The sequence below is a fragment of the Cebus imitator genome, unplaced genomic scaffold (genome assembly GCF_001604975.1).
Source record: "Cebus imitator isolate Cc_AM_T3 unplaced genomic scaffold, Cebus_imitator-1.0 Scaffold150, whole genome shotgun sequence".
Taxonomy (NCBI): domain Eukaryota; kingdom Metazoa; phylum Chordata; class Mammalia; order Primates; family Cebidae; genus Cebus; species Cebus imitator.
The window spans coordinates 3,727,525-3,748,135 of NW_016107465.1; the positions used below are offsets into that span (position 1 = coordinate 3,727,525).

Sequence of the window (20,611 nt, forward strand, 5' to 3'; positions counted from 1 at the left end):
GATTCCTCAAGGACCTAGAAATAGAAATTCTATTTGACCCAGCAATCCCATTACTGGGTATATATCCAAAGGATTATAAATCGTTCTACTATAAGGACACGTGCACACGAATGTTCACTGCAACACAGTTTACAATAGCAAAGACCTGGAACCAACCCAAATGCCCATCGATGATAGACTGGACAGGGAAAATGTGGTATATATCCACCATGGAATATTATGCAGCCATCAAAAACGATGAGTTCATGTCCTTTGCAGGGACATGGATGAACCTGGAAGTCATCATTCTCAGCAAACTGACACAGGAGCAGAAAATCAAACACCGCATGTTCTCACTCATAGGCGGGTGCTGAACAATGAGAACACATGGACACAGGGAGGGGAGCACTATACACTAGGGTCTGTTGGATGGAAATAGGGAAATAGGGGAGGGACAGCAAGGGGTGGGGAGTTGGCGGGGGGATGGCATGGAGAGAAATGCCGGATATAGGTGAGGGGGAGGAAGGCAGCAAATCACACTACCACGTGTGTCCCTATGCAACAATGTTGCATGTTCTTCACATGTACCCCAAAACCTAAAGTGCAATAAAAAAATAAAAAAAAAACAAATTAAATACTAAATTTTATGTATGTATATTTTACAAAAATTTTATATCAGTGTGAAGTATAAAATGAAGTCTGTTTTTAGAGAAAGCTCTTCATCAAAATTGTTTCAACATTTTCTTGTTATTTTTCAGTGAAAATACACATATAATACATCATTAGCCTAGAAAGTACATATTAGAGTGAATTGTTCTTGATAACTTCTTAAATACTTTCAGAAAGGGAATGCGTATTTTCAAGAATCCAGGAGAAAGAAAATAAACTTCTTTATCCCCTGTGATTTTGAATAATAATTAATGCACATTTGATGAGACTACTGGATGTCTCTGATTTTCTTTGAGTTTGATCCAGAAGAGAGCTTATTTTAAGTGAAGGTGTTTACTCCCTTCCAGGCTGGGCTCAATGCTGGGGCAGGCAGTAAGAGGAGTGTAGGGGGTGCAGGGTGTGGCTGGGGATGTCGGACAATAGTGTTCAGATGCCTAGGGTGCTGCTATGCACTGTTTTTGCTGCCATAGTCTGCTGTCCGAGTGTGGGTGTTAAAATAGTGACAACTGGAGCTGCTTTTGCCAGAGGAAAAGAACACACTATAAGGCACAACTGGCTCTGAGTGAATGCCCTTTGCTCTTGTTTTGAACAAGATGTGGGATCTCTCTGGGGGTTACAAAAGGTGTGGCTGTCCTTAACAGAAATTAATTAAATTCAGGTTTTAATAAGCCTCTCCAGCGCTTTTTTTCCTTCTGAAATACTCTCTTACCTCCTGTACTTAATCTATCTCTATAAAACCTACCTTTAGAAAGAGATTTTGGACAAACTAAATTACCCTAACACATAAATGCCAGGGAAAGTTTAGTGTATACTGGCATTTTAAAAGGGTCTGACATTAACCAAATAAATGAACCTCTAACTTCATAATTCTTGATGTCGATGAGTTGGCAAGGGGAAGGATTGGGGGAAAGGTATGGTGGCCCTCTAGGTTCCCCCAAAGCAGGGTTTTTCAACCTTGACACTACTGACATTTGGGCTGGATAATTATGTATTGCAAGGGGCTGTCCTGAGTGCTGCAAGATGTTCAGTGGCATCCCCGGCTTCTCCTACTAGATGCCAGTAGCATCCCCTACTTGTGAAAACCCACGTCTCCAGACATTAAGGGACAGAGTGGGGGAAAAATAGCCTCCCCCTGCCTCTGCTGAGAACCACTGCTCTAAACATACCATGTGGGTAGGTAGTCAGCTGCTCTGGCAGTATGCAGCACTAGCTACTCTTGTCAAGGAGCTTATAATCTCACTAAGGCACTCAGATCTATACTGAAATTATCAGCAAGTAATACAAGCCAGGATACAAGATTAAGCACTTCAAAGTACAATGAGTGTAACTTTTTAGATTTCTACAAGAAGCTCCTAGTGCAATCTGATAAAATGCAATGAGACTATTGATATCTAAAGAACAGCCTCTTAAAAAAATTATTAAAAGGCGATAAAACTACTTAAAGAATAATTTAGATCTCAACTTGGTCTGTTTTCATAGGATTTTATACATACATCCTACCCCACCTTTATGTCCCCTCAGCCCATCCTGACACTTAAGACAGGTAAATCTTGAAGTCATAGTGCCCACCTATCACCGGCCCTTTCTGCAAGGGTAACCCTAAGATATCCTCTAAATACACGGAGTTTACTGAGTTTTAATGTTTTGATGCTGTAGCTTTTATGGTCTGAACCCCAAATAAGTAGCAAATTATCATAGAAAATTATATTTAGACTTTTGGATTAGAAATCATCATATTATTAAAATAATCATGCACTTACTATGTGTCAGGGACTGTTCTAAACACTTCACATATATTAAGTTATTGAATCTTTACAATAACCCAAACACAGGTGATAAAACTAAGGTGCTGAGAGCCTCAAGGTCAAACAGCTAGACAGTGGCAGGTCTGGGATTTGAATCCACGCAGTCTGGCTGTAGAGTCTGAGCTCTTAATCACCACATAAAACTGCCTTTTAGAAGAATTCTAAATTCTTGCTAAATTTTTGCTAAAATTGCTAATGGGAAGTTAACTCTGAATAACCCTAAATACTCTAATCTCTTTGGGCCTCAATTCTCTCAACTATAAAAGATGACTGAATTAGATGATTTGTAAAGACCTTTTCTGTGCCTAGATCATGATAAATTCTCAACAAATAAATAGCCCTGGAATTATACGCCATGTGATATTCAACTCAGAGATAGGAATGTCTCCACCTAAGCTTGATGTAAGTGAGATATTGTGAGGAAACACTGAGCTTGGGACTTGAAGGCCTGGGTTCAAAGGCTTTACTCTTCTTGCCACAAGATGTATCACCATCTTCAATTTCACTCTAAGACAATGGACTGGTTAACTTTAACAGCAAGTAGAAAAGCAGTACACACTTTTTCTTTGAAGCATCCCTTTATTTTGAGAGGTGCTTTCTGAAGAAATTGGTCTTAGGACTTTTGTTTAAGTACTAGTTCTTCTACGGGCTCTACTTCAACACTGCTAAACCACTCAGGAGTCCTAAAGCAACCTGGTGGATTTCAAAGCTTGGAGAGACCTCTCAGTTAGCAGTCTTAGACTGGGCTACTGAAGATGTTCCAGGGCACTTTGAAGCTCTTGGTGTTGGCTTCATAAAGGCTTGTCCTATAAGATTATTTATGACTCCAAAAATGTTCTGAGTGGAGTTTCTGATTGGGTAGTAAATTCTGAATAAACTTACTCTGATAACAAAGTAGAATGAGATGGCTAACCCTAAGAATTCGTTAATTCTGCCAGTGATACACAGACACTAATAAAAAGGAGGAACTGTTGCCTGGGAAGACAGAGGGCAAGGTAAACCGTTGTTCCTTGAACCCCACTGGAGTAGCACCTCATGTTAAACAGCTAAGCAACTGTTAGAAAAACAAATTAGCCTAGAGTAGTGGCTTAGGCCTATAATCCCAGCACTTTGGGAGTCTGAAGCAGGTGGATTACTTGAGGTCAGGAGTTTGAGACCAATCTGGCCAACATGGTGAAACCATATCTCTACCAAAAAATTAAAAATATTAGCCAGGTGTGGTGGTGCATGCCTGTAATCCAAGCTACTTGGGAGGTTGAGATGGGAGGATCGCTTGAACCTGGGAGGTGGAGGTTGCAGTGGGCTGCAGTGATTGCACCACTGCACTCCAGCTTAGGCAACAGCACAAGACTACCTTAAAAAAAAAAAAGGAAGAAGAACAAGTCTGCCAAACATTATTGAAAGGGTGGGCACAACTGCTGGAAGAAAGAAACAGGAACTGCAAACTGCATTCAATTCAATATTCACATAATTCTGTATCACAGGCGGGAAGAAGGTAAGAATGCAAATGTTTCTTATCTACTGAGACTATGCTACTCAGTTAAAAAGAAAACGAACACAGACTGTAGTAATTCCAACAAGAATGACCCTTTTCTTTAGTAGAAAAGACAAGAACTCTAAATGGGGATTGCATATTTGGGTAATGAAATAACAAGTAGAAGCTTTTCCTCATAATGATGCACCCTGGTGAATGGTACTGAAGAATCAGTGACATGACAGGTATAATTTGAGAAATTTCAGGTTTTGGAATTTAGTATATGGTCTAGGATATTAAGAATTCTAAATTAATTTCAGTGTTTCAAGTAGTATAAGTATGTGTACATAATTTAGCAAAGTTAGGTTTACAATTTTAGGTTTTTTTTTTCTCTGTGGGTAAGAGAAAGAAGACAATATGTAAAGATGAACATTTATTCATTGTCTGATAATAAATAGAACTTTTATCCAATTAGATGCTGGTTAGTTTATAATGTGCCCAGTGCCTGCAGGATTTGTGGAAAGACAGGTGAAGACTTCACTTCCCATCCCAAGACCCAAAAAATGCAATCTCAACCAAAACCAGAAACCGAGACAGGTGCCTGCCAGAATAAAAAATAACAACACAACACAGGGAGCTTATTATTAGTGTCAACAACAGGCCTTTGTCAGAACAGATCCTCCCACTAGTGTTTTCTCTTACTCTCTTTCTCTTCGGAAGCAGCTCTACTTCTATGTAAACTAGAATCTGAAATTCCAATCTGTGAATCACTTAGTCAGATGGCTTTGACTGCCCTAAATTAGCTCAAACATTTTATAAGCCTTTCCTCTCGGCTTAACCAGTCCCAGAACAAGAACTATTCCGTGTTACTCAGTGGGAAAAAAATTGAACATCATGGACCTCTGGTCACTTTAGGGAGTGCTGAATTAAAACAAAATAAAAAGATTATGTATGTTTTGTATCTGTGCCACAGGAATTCTTAATGAGCAGCGGGCAATTTGGAAATTAAAACATAAAGCAAAGATAATACTGCTTAAGACTTTTATTTTTCAGATCATGAAAAATAAAACATTATTTGACCCAGTTCTTACATAGCTTTTAGTAAGTCGGTTTTTGGAGGATAAGTGGGTCTATCCATTATCCCAGTTCAACGGGCAACTCTGAGAAGAAGAGGAATCGCTAGCATCACTAACACCTACTTTAGAAACTCAGTTTAATGTACAAATAACCTGAATGTAAGCTCTTTTAAATTCTATGCTGTCTCTTCCCTTTTAGTAAGTAGATAGCCCATTTAAGGGATGCAGAGGCCATAAGGAGATGGGAAAAGTGGGGCATACATTAAACTATAAGTTTGGGCTGCCAAGGATTCAATGATTAGTTCTGAATGTCCTCATTGGGCACATTAGCCTGGCACCACTGGGGAAGTGAGGGAGGAAACCAGCTGCTAATTAGAGTATGTATTCACATGCTGCAAATTAATCAGGAAGAGCACGTTTAGCGTCATTTTCTAAAAGAGAATTAAAATTAAGAGGCATCAGGTGAAACTAAATTTAACAGAGAATGAGAGATACATTCCTTCTGTAAGCATCATGTGCCCTGTGAGCACAGGCAAAGACAAGGATATCCACAGTTCTCTGGGTATGGGAAATAATGATCCTGACTACCAATTTCTCATTTTAGTGTTTAGGGGACAGGACTGGCTACATAATCTGCAGGTCCCAGTGCAAAATAAAAATATAGGGCACTTGTTTAAGATGGTGACAGCAGAATATTAAACCAAACAAATGTAGGGCCCTGTGGGATCGCATGAGGCTGCATGCCTGTGAAGCTGGCTCTGTTAGTAGAAGAAATGTTCTATACTGAAACATACAAATTGAGCTGAATTTATGGCTATAGTTGTTTCTGAAAATTGCTTTACTTTAAATTGAGTCACAGAAAGGGGGAAAAACAGCAACTACCTGCCTGGACTTTGCAATCAAAACCAAAAAACCCAGCCCTGGAAGGTTAGGGAGGCACCTACTTTCTATCTGCTGCTGTGTGGTACTCTATCTATACTCACTCTTCTGCCCATGCCTGGACTGGAGTGAAGAATAAGATCCTGGTAGCAAGCAGATTACCGTCCCATTGACAACAGTAGTTTACAACTGAAGAGCTTTGTATGGTGTAGACCTGTATACTTTAAAATTATAACTCACATTAACATCTATGTTTTATATTGTACCTAGTCCCCCCACCCACACACGTAAATATAATGGAAACAAACGTTTCATGAAACAGTAATTCACCTGACTGTGATATCCTTTAATATTTTCTTTTAATTTCATTTAAATGTATTTATTTCACTTTTTTAAAGATGCTGCTCATGACCCCATCATATGGAATTCACTGCCCAATAATGCCTCCAATTCACTCCTATGCTGAAACCCTTAAGTCGAAAAAGATTGGTACCTGGCCATTGTTTTTCTCCACCAAGTGTGCTCCGCTCCCTGTCCCCAGTCTTCTGGGAATACATTCTGCCTCTGACCACTGGGTCAATATTAAACCACACTGAGACAAACCCATTACTACATTCCCCCTCCCTGGGATTTTTCATTTTGGAGTGGAGTAGAAACTTCCTTTCTCTTGGGTTGCCAGGCTGAGCAGGTACAAATCAGGACTGTTTGTGGAAAAACAAAACAAAAAACAGAAGACAGTTCTGAGATTCCCAACCAAACTCCCGGTTCAAGGTACAAATAAAGCAGCTTCATCCTGGTTCTTCCTGGTTACATCAGCTTGTTTGTGAGACTTTTTGTCTTTTTTCAACCACAAAGCCATGACTAATACAAACACTATAATAAAACATGTAAACAGATAACAAACATGTTATAGATTGGGGTGTCCAATCTTTTGACTTCCCTGGCCACAATGGAAGGGGAGGAATTGTGTTGAGCCACATGTAAAATACACTAATGCTAATGATAGCTGATGAGCTAAACAAAAACCAAAAAACCACAGAAAGACGAAAAAAAAAAAAAAATCTCATAATGTTTTAAGAAAGTTTACAAATTGGTGTTGGGCTGCATTCAAAGCCATCCTGGGCCACATGCAGCCCACAGGCTGCGGGTTGGACAAGCTTATTATAGATATTATTAGCTGTGTCTTAAAAGTATTGTTTTCAACCCCATCAAAAAGTGGGCAAAGGATATGAACAGACACTTTTCAAAAGAAGACATTTATGCAGCCAACAAACATATGAAAAAAAGCTCATCATCACTGGTCATTAGAGAAATGCAAATCAAAACCACACTGAGATACCACCTCACAGCAGTTAGAATGGCGATCACTAAAAAATCAGGAGACAACAGATGCTGGAGAGGATGTGGAGAAATGGGAACACTTTTACACTGTTGGGAGTGTAAATTAGTTCAACCATTGTGGAAGACAATATGGTGATTCCTCAAGGATCTAGAAATAATAGAAATACCATTTGATCTAGCTATCCCATTACTAGGTATATACCCATAGGATTATAAATCATTCTACTATAAAGACAAATGCACACGTATGTTCACTGTGGCACTGTTTACAACAGCAAAGACCCAACCCAAATGCCCATCAATCATAGACTGGATAAAGAAAATGTGGCATATATACACCATGGAATACTATGCAGCCATAAAAAAGGATGAGTTCATGTCCCATGGATGAAGCTAGAAACCATTATTCTCAGCAAACTGACACAGAAACAGAAAACCAAACACTGCATGTTCTCACCCATAAGTGGGTGTTGAAAAATGAGAACACATGGACACAGGAAGGGGAACATCACACACTGGGGCCTTTTGGGGATTTGGGGGGCTACGGGAGGGATAGCAGGGGGTAGGGGCATTGCGGAGGGATAACATTAGGAGAAATACCTAATGTAGATGACGGGGGGATAGATGCAGCAAACTACCATGGCATGTGTATACCTATGTAACAATCCTGGATGATCTACACATGTACCCCAGAACTTAAAGTATAATAACAAAATTAAAATAAACAAAATGTTCAAATCTTCAAAAACATATATTGTTTTCTCTTCCCTCCCCTTTTTTTTTTTTTTGGCATGTTAAACCTTTTCATTCTGTTATTATAAAATAAATTTCCTTAAACCAAAGCTTCCTTATTTTTCAGCACTTATACAAATAATACATTTCCCTATATTTTAATTTTATTTAACAAATAATGATTAAGCTTATGACTCTTTGAGGCATAAATGTCAAATCAAAGAGTTCTCTTAAAAAGATGGAATCACCCGTAGATGATAATGTTTAAAAATGAAAGCTGCAATAATAACTTAGTACCAACAGTAATAACAGCAAAAATTATTGATAATGATCATTTACTGAATATCTGTGTGTTCCAGGAAGTTTGTATGTTATCTATCTTAATAATCCTCACAACACTTTGAGGGTAACACTATCCTCATTCCTCACATTGTAAGGGAGGCAGCAGAGTGATATTAATGTGTGCAACCAGCCTGAAATGGGTGGAGCTGTGATTCAATCCAAGATAGTATGATTCTTTCTATATCCCTGTTGCCTCCTCAGAGACTGCCTTGGATTGGTACATCACAGCTGTCTGATGTTCCATAAAAGACATTACCCTTTTTTCTTACTTTTTAAAGTGACAATTCACATTATATTTCATTGGCAATTCAAAAATATATTGCTTTTCTTCATAGGGTCCTGTGTGAAAACATGTTAGAGATGTAGCAGATTTAAATGAGGCGGGATAAGACCTGGAGAACAGCAGATATATTATCCTGCCCCTAGATCTTAATTTAGGCTCTCTGAAGAACATTTCATGAAATCCAGACCCCTTATTAATTATTCAGCCTGGTGTCCCCACCAATATGCTATTTTTTCTGTAACAAAGCCACAGCTAATGATTTTAAGTTTTATGAAATGTAGATTCCCTGCTAAAACAAATTATTCTCTTTTTTTTAAAGGAAGAATCAGCTGGTACTCAAGAAAAACCTCAGCTGGTTATTTTGGCCACCAAAGTGGTCCACATTTCCTCTGGCTTTGAGCATTTTCATTTGATCATCTACAACGCAGAGCTTATATTTATTTTAAGCTTTAAACTCTCTGCATTTGTTCCATTTAAGATGAAGGAACAAATATGGAGACAAATCCTGGTCTCATAAAACTATCTCCTTTATTTCAATGAACTCTTTAATTTGTATTACTTCTAAAAGATGTATCAGTTTTGAAGATATTTTCAGTAAATTGACAGAAAATGGATGTTTTCTAATACTGTTACATTTGCTAAGCTTCTTTGACCAGACATTTGTACTTATTCCTCCATCTGCTTGTGACTCCATCTTATCTTTCTGACACCAATTAGAAAATGAGAAAGCTGCCTAAAATGCCTTTAAAAAATTTTTTTAAAAGAGAGACAGGTTCTTGCTCTATCACCCAGGCTGGAGTGCAGTGGCACAATCATAGCTCACTGCAGCCTCAATCTCCTGCACTCAACTGACCCTCTGGCTTCAGCCTCCTGAGTAACTAAGACTACAGTTGTGTGCCACCATGCCCAGCGAATTTCTTTATATTTTTTTTATAGAGACAGGGTCTCACTATGTTGTCCAGGCTGGACTCCAACTCCTAGCCTAAAGCGATCTTTCTGCCTTGGCCTCCAAAAGTGCAGGGATTACACAGGTTTGAGCCACCATGCCCGGCCCAGCTTATTTTTATTTAATCAGATTTTAATTGATCTTTAAGATTTCTTAATTTATCTTTTAAAATAATTATTTCTTTAATCCATGTAAAATGGATTTATGTAAAAATTTTAAAATGCAGGTAAGTAAAATGAATAAAACATAAAAATAAAATGACCTTTACCCTAACTATTCAGAAATAATCCCTGCTAACAGTCTTAATTAATCTTCCAGGTATTTATGTATGGACCTATAATAAATACCAATACTATATGTCTTTAAAAATCAGATGCATGCTGTACATGCTGTTTTGAAATTATTTATATCAGTATACCATAAGTGACTTTCTGTCTAATATTAATTATACATCTATAACCATTTTTAGCATCTGCACATTATTTTATTTTTTAGGTATATTCTGAATTTTTTAATCAATCTCCTACAATTAGCTAATTTAGTTATTTTCATTAACAACTTCGAACAATGTTGTCTTTGGGTCATGTAACCTAGCAATCAATTAGGAATAATATTTCTAGCAGTGGCATTTCTAGATCAAAGGGTATAAACACCTCAAAAGATTTTATATATTGTCATACTATTGGCAGATTGTACCAATTTACCCTCCTATTAGCAGTATCTAAGAATGTCTACTTCTCTTCATCCCTCTTTTTAATCTTTGCCACTGTAACAAGTAAAAAGGCACTTTCACTCATCAATTGTGTTCCCCTAATTATGGTATGCTGAGATTTACCTTTAAAATTCATTTTAGATACTTGGGAGGCTGAGGCATGAGGATCACTTGAATCTGGCAGGCAGAAGCCGCAGTGAGCTGAAAATGTGCTACTGCACTCCAACCTGGATGACAAAGCAAGACTCTGTCTCCAAAAAAAAAAAAAAAATCTAGAGACAAACTTATGGAATGGTGGAATAAAGACCTCTAAAAACCTACCCTTCCACAAAAATTGTCAATACCAGCTTTTTCAGATATCTGGAAATTAACCACATGCTTGCAACAACATAACATTTATTCAAGAAAAACAGCTGAATCTAAGTGACAATAGCTTGCTTTATGGTGTTTTAACTGGTGTTCCTCCCATCTCCCTTTTCCAGTTCTGCAACAGCCTTGAAAACCAACAGCTTCTCAGTCACGGTAGCTGTGAAAACCAAAAGTAACACATTAAATGTAAATGAACTAAACATGTCAATGGGCAGAAATTGGCAAGATGAATAAGAAAATGACCAAACTATATGCTGGCGACAAGAGATGCAACTTAAATTGAAAGACACATTAAATGGGTTAAAAGAAAAAGGACAGAAGAAGACATACTATGCAAACAGTAGCCAAAAGAGAGCTAGACTGGTATCAGACAAAATAGACTTCAGAGTAAAAATTATTACTAGAGATAAATAAGTACATATAATAAAGATTAAGTCAATCAAGTAGGCATAACAATTGTATACTTGTAATAACAATGTGTGTGCTGAACAACATAGCCACAAAATACATGAAGCAAAAATTGACAAAACGGAAAGAAACAGACAATTCAACAATAGTTTGAGACTTCAAGATTCGTTTTCAATAATGCATAGAACAAAAAGAATATCCACATACCCACAAACAAAAAGAAGATGAAAAATACTGTAATCCAACTACAACTAACATATCTCAATAGAACACTCTACTGAACAACAGCAGAATATACATCTTCTCGCATATTCAGATGGCAATACTCCCCAAACTGATCTACACAGTCAACAGCATTCATCCCTATCAAATCCCAGGTGGCTTTCTTTTTTTTTTTCCCAGAAACTGACAAGCTAATCTCAAAATTTATGTGGAAATGTAAAGGACCTAAATAGTCAACACAATCTTAAATAAGAATATAGGTGAAAGATCCACACTTTCTGATTTCAAAACTTACTACAAAAGACAGTATGGTATTGACTTAAAAAGGGACATGTGCATCAGTGTAACAGAACTAAGAGTCCAGAAATAAACCTTTATGTTCATGATCACCTGATTTTCTTCATGGGGGCCAAGACAATCCAATGCAGAAAGAATAGTCTGATAGTAAATAGTTCTGGGACAACTGGAAAACCACATGCAAAAAGAATAAAGTTGGGCCTTTTCGTACACCATAAAAAGATGGTCCTGACTTACAATAGTTCAATTTAAGATTTTCAACATTATGATGGTGCGAATGCAATATATATTCATTAGAAACTGTAATCTCATTGTAAATCAAAGAGCATCTGTACAAAAACCAACTCAAAATGAATCATATACTAAAATGTAAGAGCTAAAACTACAAAACTATTAGGAGAAAACAAAGGTGTAAATCTTTGTCACACTGCATTAGACAACTTCCTTAGATATAACACCTAAAGCACAAAACAAACAAACAAAAAAATAGATAACCTGAACTTTACCAAAATTAAAAGCCTTTGTGCTGCAAAGGATACTACAAAGAAAAGTGAAATCCCCACAGAATAGGAGAATATATTTGCAAATAATATTTCTGATAAAAGTCTAGTCTCTTTATATATAAAGAACGCTGACAATGCAATAAAAACACAAGTCTACTAAAAATAGGCAGAGGATCTAAGTAGATATTTCTCCAAAGAAGCTATACAAATGCCTAATAAACACCTGAAAACCCCATTAGTCTTTCGGGGAATAAAATCACAGTGAGATACCATCTTATAACCACTAGGATGACTAAAATAAAAAAGACAAACAATAACAAGTGTTGGCTAGCATAAGGAGAAACTGAAACCCTAATACATTGCTGGTAGGATTGTAAAATGGCATAGCCACATTAAAAAGAGTTTGGTAGGTTCTGAAAATGTAATCATAGAATTACCAAATGATCTAGGAATTCTAGTCCTAGGAATACAACCAAGAGAAGAGAAAATCATTTGAATAATTTGAATTACATGTTCTCAGAAAAAACTGCATATGAATGCTCACAGCAACATTATTTGTAATAGCCAAAAAGAAAGTATAATCAACTCAAGTATCCATCAATAAGTGAAGCTAAATAAAAACTTTTATTTTTCTTACTCTTATTTGATCTGATAACAGTTCTAATAACAGCAAGTGTGTTCAATTATATATGTTTTTATATATGCATACTTTTATATATGTTTACAAGCACACGCGCATGTCCTCTATATTAGGGAAATTAATGACAGCAATGATGCAAGGGATAGAAGAAAAGAATTAAAAGTATTTTGTTATTACAAGGTACTTGTGCTACCCATGAAGCAGTATAGTATTCTTTGAATGTGGACCTGGATTAGTTGTAAAAGTATGCTGCAAACTCTAGGACAGCAACTAAAGTTAAAAGTATAGTTAAAAAAAGTATAACAGATATGCTAAAAAAGGAAAGAAAATGAAATTATATAAAATGGTCAATTAAAACCACTAGAGGTAGAAAAAGAACAGAAGACAAAAATAGGAATAAAGAAAAAGGGGAAACTAGAAAACTACAACAAACATGGTAGATGTTATTGTAACATATTAGTATGACATAAACATATTTTAAATGTCAATGGTCTACATACACCAAGTAAGGGACAGAGATGGCCAGAATGGATCAAAAAACAAGACCCACATACATTGTCTATAATAAATCCACTTTAACATAAAGATATAAATAGAATAAAAAACAAATGAAGGAATATATATGACACTAATACTAATGAAAAGACAAGCAGCAATACACAAGTAGCTATATTAATTTCAGAAAGAGCAGGTTTCAAGGTAAGCAAAGTTATTAGGCCTTACGTAACAATAAAGGGGTCAATTCTCCAAAAAACTGTAACAATCCTTAATGTGTATGTGCCTAACAAAAGAGCATCACAATATGTGAGGGAAAAACTGATATAACATCAAGGAGAAACAGATAAATCCACTATTACAGTTAGAAACTGCAACATCCATCTATCAGAAATGGACAGATCCAGCAGGCAGAAAATCAGTAAGAACATAGCTGAATTCAACAATGCCATTAATCAACTGGATATAATGGTCAGCTGTTGATTACTTTATCCAACAACAGCAGAATGTACATCCTTCTCAAGCTCACAGGTAACAATCACCAAGACAGACCACATTATGGGCCATAAAACATACCTTAACAAATTTAAAAGAATGGAAATCACACGATATCTGTTTTCATACCACAATGAAATTAAACTAGAAAACAGTAACCAAAAGATAGCTGGGAAATTCCCAAATACATGGAGATTAAACAGTACACTTCTACATAATACATGGGTAGTCAAAGAAGTTAAAAAGTATTTTGAACTAAATGAAAAATTAAAATACAACTTAACACAATGTGAGTCCATGCTTTGAGAGAAATTTATAGTATTAAATGCAAATATTAGAAAAGAAGAAAGATCTAAAATCATTAACTAAATTTCCACCTCAGGAAACTAAAAATAGAAGAGCAAAATAAATCCAAAGCTTGCAGAAGAAAATAAGTAATAAAATTTAGAGCAGAAATCTATGAAATTGAAAACAGGAAGTCAACAGAGGAAAATCAATGAAACCAAAGCTGATTCTCTGAAAAGATCAATAAAACCAACACGCCTCTAGCCAGGTTAACTAAGGAAAAAAAAAAGAAGAGAGAAGGCACAAATTACTAGTATTAGAAATGAATGAGTGATCACTACAGATCACATGGACGGTAAAAGGATAATCAAGGAAAACTCTATGCCCAAAATTTGGCAACCTAGATAAAACAGACCAATTCTTTGAAACACACTTTGCCAAAGCTCCTATATAATAAAAGAGATGATCTGAATAGGCCTATATTCAGTAACTGACATGCAATCAACAATTAATAACCTTCCCGAACAGTAAAGAGCAGGCCCAGATGGGGTCACTGATCTTTTTCTTTAAAACAAATTTTTTAAATTAGCCCATAATAATTGTACATGGTGTGTACACAGTGATATATGGGTACATAGTGATATAGCAATATATATAATGCATAATGATCAGATGACAGTAATCAGCATATCCATCATCTCAAGCGTTTATCATTTTTTTTGTGTTGGGAACATTCAATATCCTCCTTCTAGGTATTTCAAAATATACAACATTTCATTGGAAAGTACAATCATCCCATAGTGCTATAGGACATTAGAACTTATTCCACTTATCTACCGGTAATTTTGTATCATTTAACAAATCTCTCCCTATCTCTCCCTCCCCATATTCTTCTCAGCCTTTAGTATCCTCTGTTCCACTTTTTACTTCCATGAGATCTACAATTTTTTTTAAGCTTTCACATATAAGCATATGCAGTGTTTAACTTTCTGTTCCTGGCTTATTCCACTTAATGTAATATCCTCCAATTCTAACCATGTTGCTGCAAATAACAGGATTTCATTATTTTTTTTTATGGCTGGATAGTACTGTGCAGTGTGTATATATTCTACATTTTCTTTATTCATCTGTTGATAGGCACCTAGGTTGATACATTGGCTATTGTGAACAGTGCTGCAATCAATATGGGGGTATAGATCTCTCTGATATAATGGCTTCTCTTTCCTTTGGATAAATGCCCCACAGTGAAATTGCTGGACTATACGGTGGTTCGATTTGTAGTTTTTTGAGGAACCTCCATATTATTTTCCACAGCAGCTGTATTAGTTTACGGTCTCACCAATAGTATACAAGAGTTCCTTTTTTTCCACATCCTCATCAACATCTGCTATTTTTTGTCTTTTTGATAATGGCCTTCCTAACCTGGGTGAAATGATACTTCATTGTGGTTTTAATTTGCATTTGCTAGATAATTAGTAATGTTGAGTATTTTTTTCACATATTTGCTGACTATTTGTGTGTCTTCTTTTGAGAAATATCTCTTTGGATCATTTACTCATTTATTAATTGGATTTTTTTAAATTTTTGCTGTTAAGATGTTTGAATTCCTTGTATATTCTAGATATATATTAACCCCTGTTGGATGAATGCTTTACAGATATTTTCTCCCATTCAGTAGGTTCTTTTTACTCTGTTGTTTCCATCGCTGTGCAGAAACTTTTTAGCTTGATATAATCTCATTTATTTTTGCTTTTGTTGCCTGTGCTTTTTAAGTCTCTTTTTTTACATTCAGAATTTGTATTTTAAAACAAAGAATCAGAGTAACATTAATAATAGAAAATCCATATGGAAATACTCACAATCTGCTCAGTGAGAAATGGGAAAACAACTTCCCTGCCTTACTGTCAACCTACTGTTTGAGGAGCCAGAAGTAGACAAGAAGTTGGAAGGTCACCTTTTCCAGCAAAACTCCATTCCATAGCTACGCGCATTTTTATTCAAAGGCTCTATGACCAGAGGGAACAGTGAGAACCAAGAACCAAAATACTGTTATTGGCAAGGGTTTGGCTAAAGGGTCTGAGACGTGTAAGCACCAAGAAGGAAAAGGGAGATTGAGCAACATAAGAAAAAGGGGCTGTAGGAACAAGCACAGAGAAAACAAGTAAACAAGAACCTACTTCGACTCAGAGCAAAATGACAGTGCACAGTGCACACACATTCATCCCCTCAAGTGTGGGCTACACTGCACAGTGACTCAACTATCTCAAACATGGTCTATCGGAAGGATTCAAGTCCCCTAAGGGCACTTGGCATAAGACCACAGTGACATGGTAACAGACATACACAAGCATGCTGTGACCCTAAAGCAACAACACATTTTAGATAATAATGGTTCAGAAAAAATCCTCTCCCAGAGCTGAGGTTACAAATTCAAAGTTAGCTATAAATATTCTTTGGGGAATTCCTTGAAAGGTATGAGTTAAAACAGCAAATCAACAACTAAAATCTCCTAAAGAACAAAAAGGAGAAATAATGAATTTCTACCAAGAACCAATTATTTTAGGTTTTTCATTTGGATGGCTCTCCCACCAGATAGGTGGTGGGATTACTTCAAAGGTAATGAGTCTATTACAAGGAAGAGTTGTTTGGTCCGGTGAGGGGAACAGGCTTTCTAGAAATAACTTTCTCTTCCCTCAACTCCATCCAAAATTAGAAACTATCAATCACCATTAACTACAATACCCATATTAGTTAATAATCCTAGATTTCAAGTACTACATGTAAACTATTATCTTGAAGAAAAAAGTTCCAAAGGAAATCAGTAGCTTTATTATATAGGCATATGGCTTTTATGAGAAATTAAACTTATGAGTTTCCATCTGAAGGACAGAAATTGTTCAGAGGTAACGTGCAGACCTCAGGCACCACATCATTTACCCTCCAATAATGAACTACATCTCTCCCTAAATGCTTCTTATTGCACTTTAACCTCTCCAGCATCCAATCTTTTACTCTTTAGCCTCTCTTTAAGCACCTCCTTCTAATCTCAATTTCCTTCTGTTTTTTTATCTGGCAAAATTACACTTAAAAAAATAAAAATTTCCACCATGGCACATGTATACCTATGTAACACATGTGGACATTCTGCACATGTATGCCAGAACTCAAAAAAAATATATATGTGATTAAACCATAAGATATAAATAAAACTCAAGTTATTTGCTGTGTGGAGCTGTATGGAAGTGAGGAAGGTGCTCTTACATAAACTCCCTCTGCCTTCCACATTCATGTGTGTATCTGCTTCCTGATAAGTCTGAGGTTGGGGGAACTGCACCTTACTTTTCCTCTGCTATATCCCCTAGTGCAGAAATATTAGAACCCAAGGGAGTAAAAGCTGGCAAAGTTGTCATATGCCAAGAGGCCAATCCCTCCTGAAATGAAGGTAGGTTCACTTGGTCTCTCCTAAGCAGAAGAGAATGTCCAGGAAATAAAATATTTTAAAAGCCATTGAAAATCCAACAAACCCCAGCCTTGGGGTGCTCAAGGAGTGCATGGGGTAAGAAATGAATCAAGAATCAGCATTCAGAAGCAGTCCTGGGCTCATCCTGATGAGGTTACTCTGTCATTCAGAGACAGGTGGCTTTCCCATGATGCGAGGGAGGTGGAAGGAGGCATGAGTGAGACATTGGTGGTGGTCTCCTTAGCAGGCTGGAGGCTGTTTATCTCCACGATGCCATCCTTCCTGGATCTATCTGCACCATGTGCCTGCCCTTCAATGGCCTGCATGATATCCTCAAAAGTCCTGCCATGGTCTCAGGGACTTTGAAGAAGGTAAAGGTCAAAAAGGTAATGAGGAAGCCAGTGAAGATAATAAAAACTTAGGCTCCTAAATAGCAAGCAGCAGAGGGAAGGAGCAATCCAACAAGGAAGTTGGAGGTCCACTTGCAGCAGCCGACAACTGCCATCACAGCTGGGCAGGGGCCCCGACTGAAAAGTTCAACCACAATAAACCAGGGAATAAAGACCAAGATAGCCCTAATAGAGACAAAGCTCATCCCATTACAGTCATTCTTTAATAACAAAAAACAGTCGTGTGTATGGGACAAAAAGCCATCCCTCCAAGGTCTATGACACACAGAGTCCTTCTTCCTGCCCTTTCCACCAGAAACAGGAAAACTACAGTGAAGACAGTATTAGCCACACCTGCGCCAAAGGTGGCATAGATGGGTTCTTGAACACCTGCATCCTTGAAGATTCCTGTTTAGTAACAGAACACAGCATTGATTCCAGAGAGCTGCTGAGAGAGCTGGAGCACAATGGAAATGATGATGGGCTGTCAGCAGCTGGATACTCTAAAGAGTTCCAGCACGGTGACTTGCTTTTCTTGTGACATTCTTGCATTCTCATCGTTCATCTCCTGGATGTCTTGGGATACATCCTGGGTGTCCCACAACCACTGGAGGATCTACTAAGCATTTTCCGCTTCTTTTCTGTTAATGAGCAAAAATCTGGGACTTTCAGGGCAAAATGGAAGGGCTGCACTTTGTAGGATAGCAGTAAGGATGGTAAAGCCCAATAGCACTGACCACAGCCCTTCAGACCCAAGGATGAATTCCAGACCAAAGACCTGGGCCACCAGAATTCTGACAACAATGCCCAGCTGGTTTAGAGTACCAAAGGCACCCTGCAGGGCAGTAGGAGAGATCTCTCCCATGTACATGGGCACAAAACCTGAGCATAGTCTGCAGAAGTGGTCAATAACTAAGTGGCCCAGGATCAGCATTTCAAGCAACTCAGCTACTTGACACAATCCCATAAGGCAGCCACCAGTGACAGCCAACAGGTTAACGATCAGCATTGAATTGCATCTGCCAAAGCGGATGACAAAGAATCCGACGTAAAAGGAGCCAATCATACCACCAATGGAGATGGCCACAGACAAGGACCAGAGAGACATGAGCAACATCTCAGAGGGAGGGGTATTTTCCTTGTCCCTCAAAGTGCTATTGATAAATTCCTTTATGATCATCTCAGGAGCATTGATGACCCCAGCATTGTAGCCAAATTGGAAAGAGCCAATTGTAGCAACTGTGTTGGCAAAGATCAGAGCTGGGGTAACCTCTGTGTCCCCATGGCCCTAATCTAATTCTTTTCAAGTCTTCAAGAAAGATTTAGGAGTGTGATTCCAGACACATTTTTCAACCAACGAATCCTTCAAAATGTCCTTCTCAGCAACGGGTTTTCTCCAGGTCCTCAGGAATGCTCTAAACTCTTACCATTACAGCATTTCTTTGAAGTCTTATTCAAAAAATCTTTTCCCAGACCTGTGTCCTGATGTTTCCCCTATGTTTTCCTCTAGTAGTTTTGTCTTTTATATTTAGGTCTTAGATCCATTTTGCATTGATTTTTGTAAAGGGTGGGATATGGGGGTCTAGTTTCATTCTTTTGCATGTGGATATCTAGTTTTCCCAACACCATTTACTGAAAAGACTGTCCTTTCCCCAATATATGTTCTTGGAACCTTGTCAAAAATCAGTTGGTTATAGACATGGGGGTTTCTGTGATTTCTACCAAAGACTTAAAAAAGAAATCTTAGTAATTGTCTATAATTTATTTCAGAATATAGAAGCAGAGGAATACCTTCTAACTCATTCTTTGAGGCCAGCATTAACCTAATACCAAAATAAGACAGTCATTACGAGAAAGCTACAGACCAATAACTCTGATGACACAGATATAAAATTCCCAAAAAATATTAGCAAATCACATCTAACAACATATAAAAATAATTACACACCATAGCCAAGGGGATTTATCCTAGGTATGCAAGGCAGGTATAACATTTGGAAATCAATTAATGTAATCCACAGGTCAATAGGTTAAGAAAAAAATCAGGCCGGGCGCGGTGGCTCAAGCCTGTAATCCCAGCACTTTGGGAGGCCGAGGCTGGTGAATCACGAGGTCAAGAGATCGAGACCATCCTGGTCAACATGGTGAAACCCTNAAAAAAAAAAAAAAAAAAAAAAAAAAAAATCATATGGTCATACCAACAGATGCAGAAGAAATATTTGACAAAATCAAACACCCACTCATGATAAAAACTTGCAGGAAATTAGGAATAGAAGGGTACTTTCTCAACTTCATAAAGAATATCTACTAAAAAACCTACAGCTAATATCATATTTAATGATGATAAACTAGAAGCTTCTTCTCCAAGATCAGGAACTAGGTGAGGATGTCTCCTCTTAACACTCCTTTTCAGCACTGAACTGGAAGTCTTAGAAAATGTAATAAAATAAGAAAAGGAAATAAAAGGTACACAGATTGGGAAGGAAGAAAACTGTCTCTGCTCTTGTCTGAAAAAAAACTAACTTAAAAACCCATGGAAATATTAACCGATTATAGCTAGATTGTAAGATACTATACAAAAGTCAACTGCCTTCCTATATATCAGAAATAAGTAAAATTTGAAATTAAAAATATAATACCACTTATATTAGCACCCCCAAAAGTAAAATACTTAGGCATAAATCTAAAAAATATATAAGAACTATATGAAGAAAACAATAAAACTCTGATGAAAGACGTTAAAGAGAAATTAAGTGAAGAGGTTGTCTGTGTTCATAGATAAGAAGCCTCCATATTGTCAATATGGCAAT

At 37.1% G+C, this 20,611-nt stretch overlaps 1 protein-coding gene and 1 pseudogene across 2 annotated transcripts in view; both read right to left on the reverse strand.

Annotated features, from left to right (window-relative positions):
• Positions 1-20,611, reverse strand: part of GNAQ (G protein subunit alpha q) — a 328,594-nt gene that overhangs the window by 62,434 nt on the left and 245,549 nt on the right. The window lies entirely within an intron of this gene.
• LOC108314365 lies at positions 11,414-19,886 on the reverse strand (annotated as a pseudogene). Its single transcript, XR_001829437.2, has one exon. The product of XR_001829437.2 is annotated as a solute carrier family 2, facilitated glucose transporter member 3-like (transcript).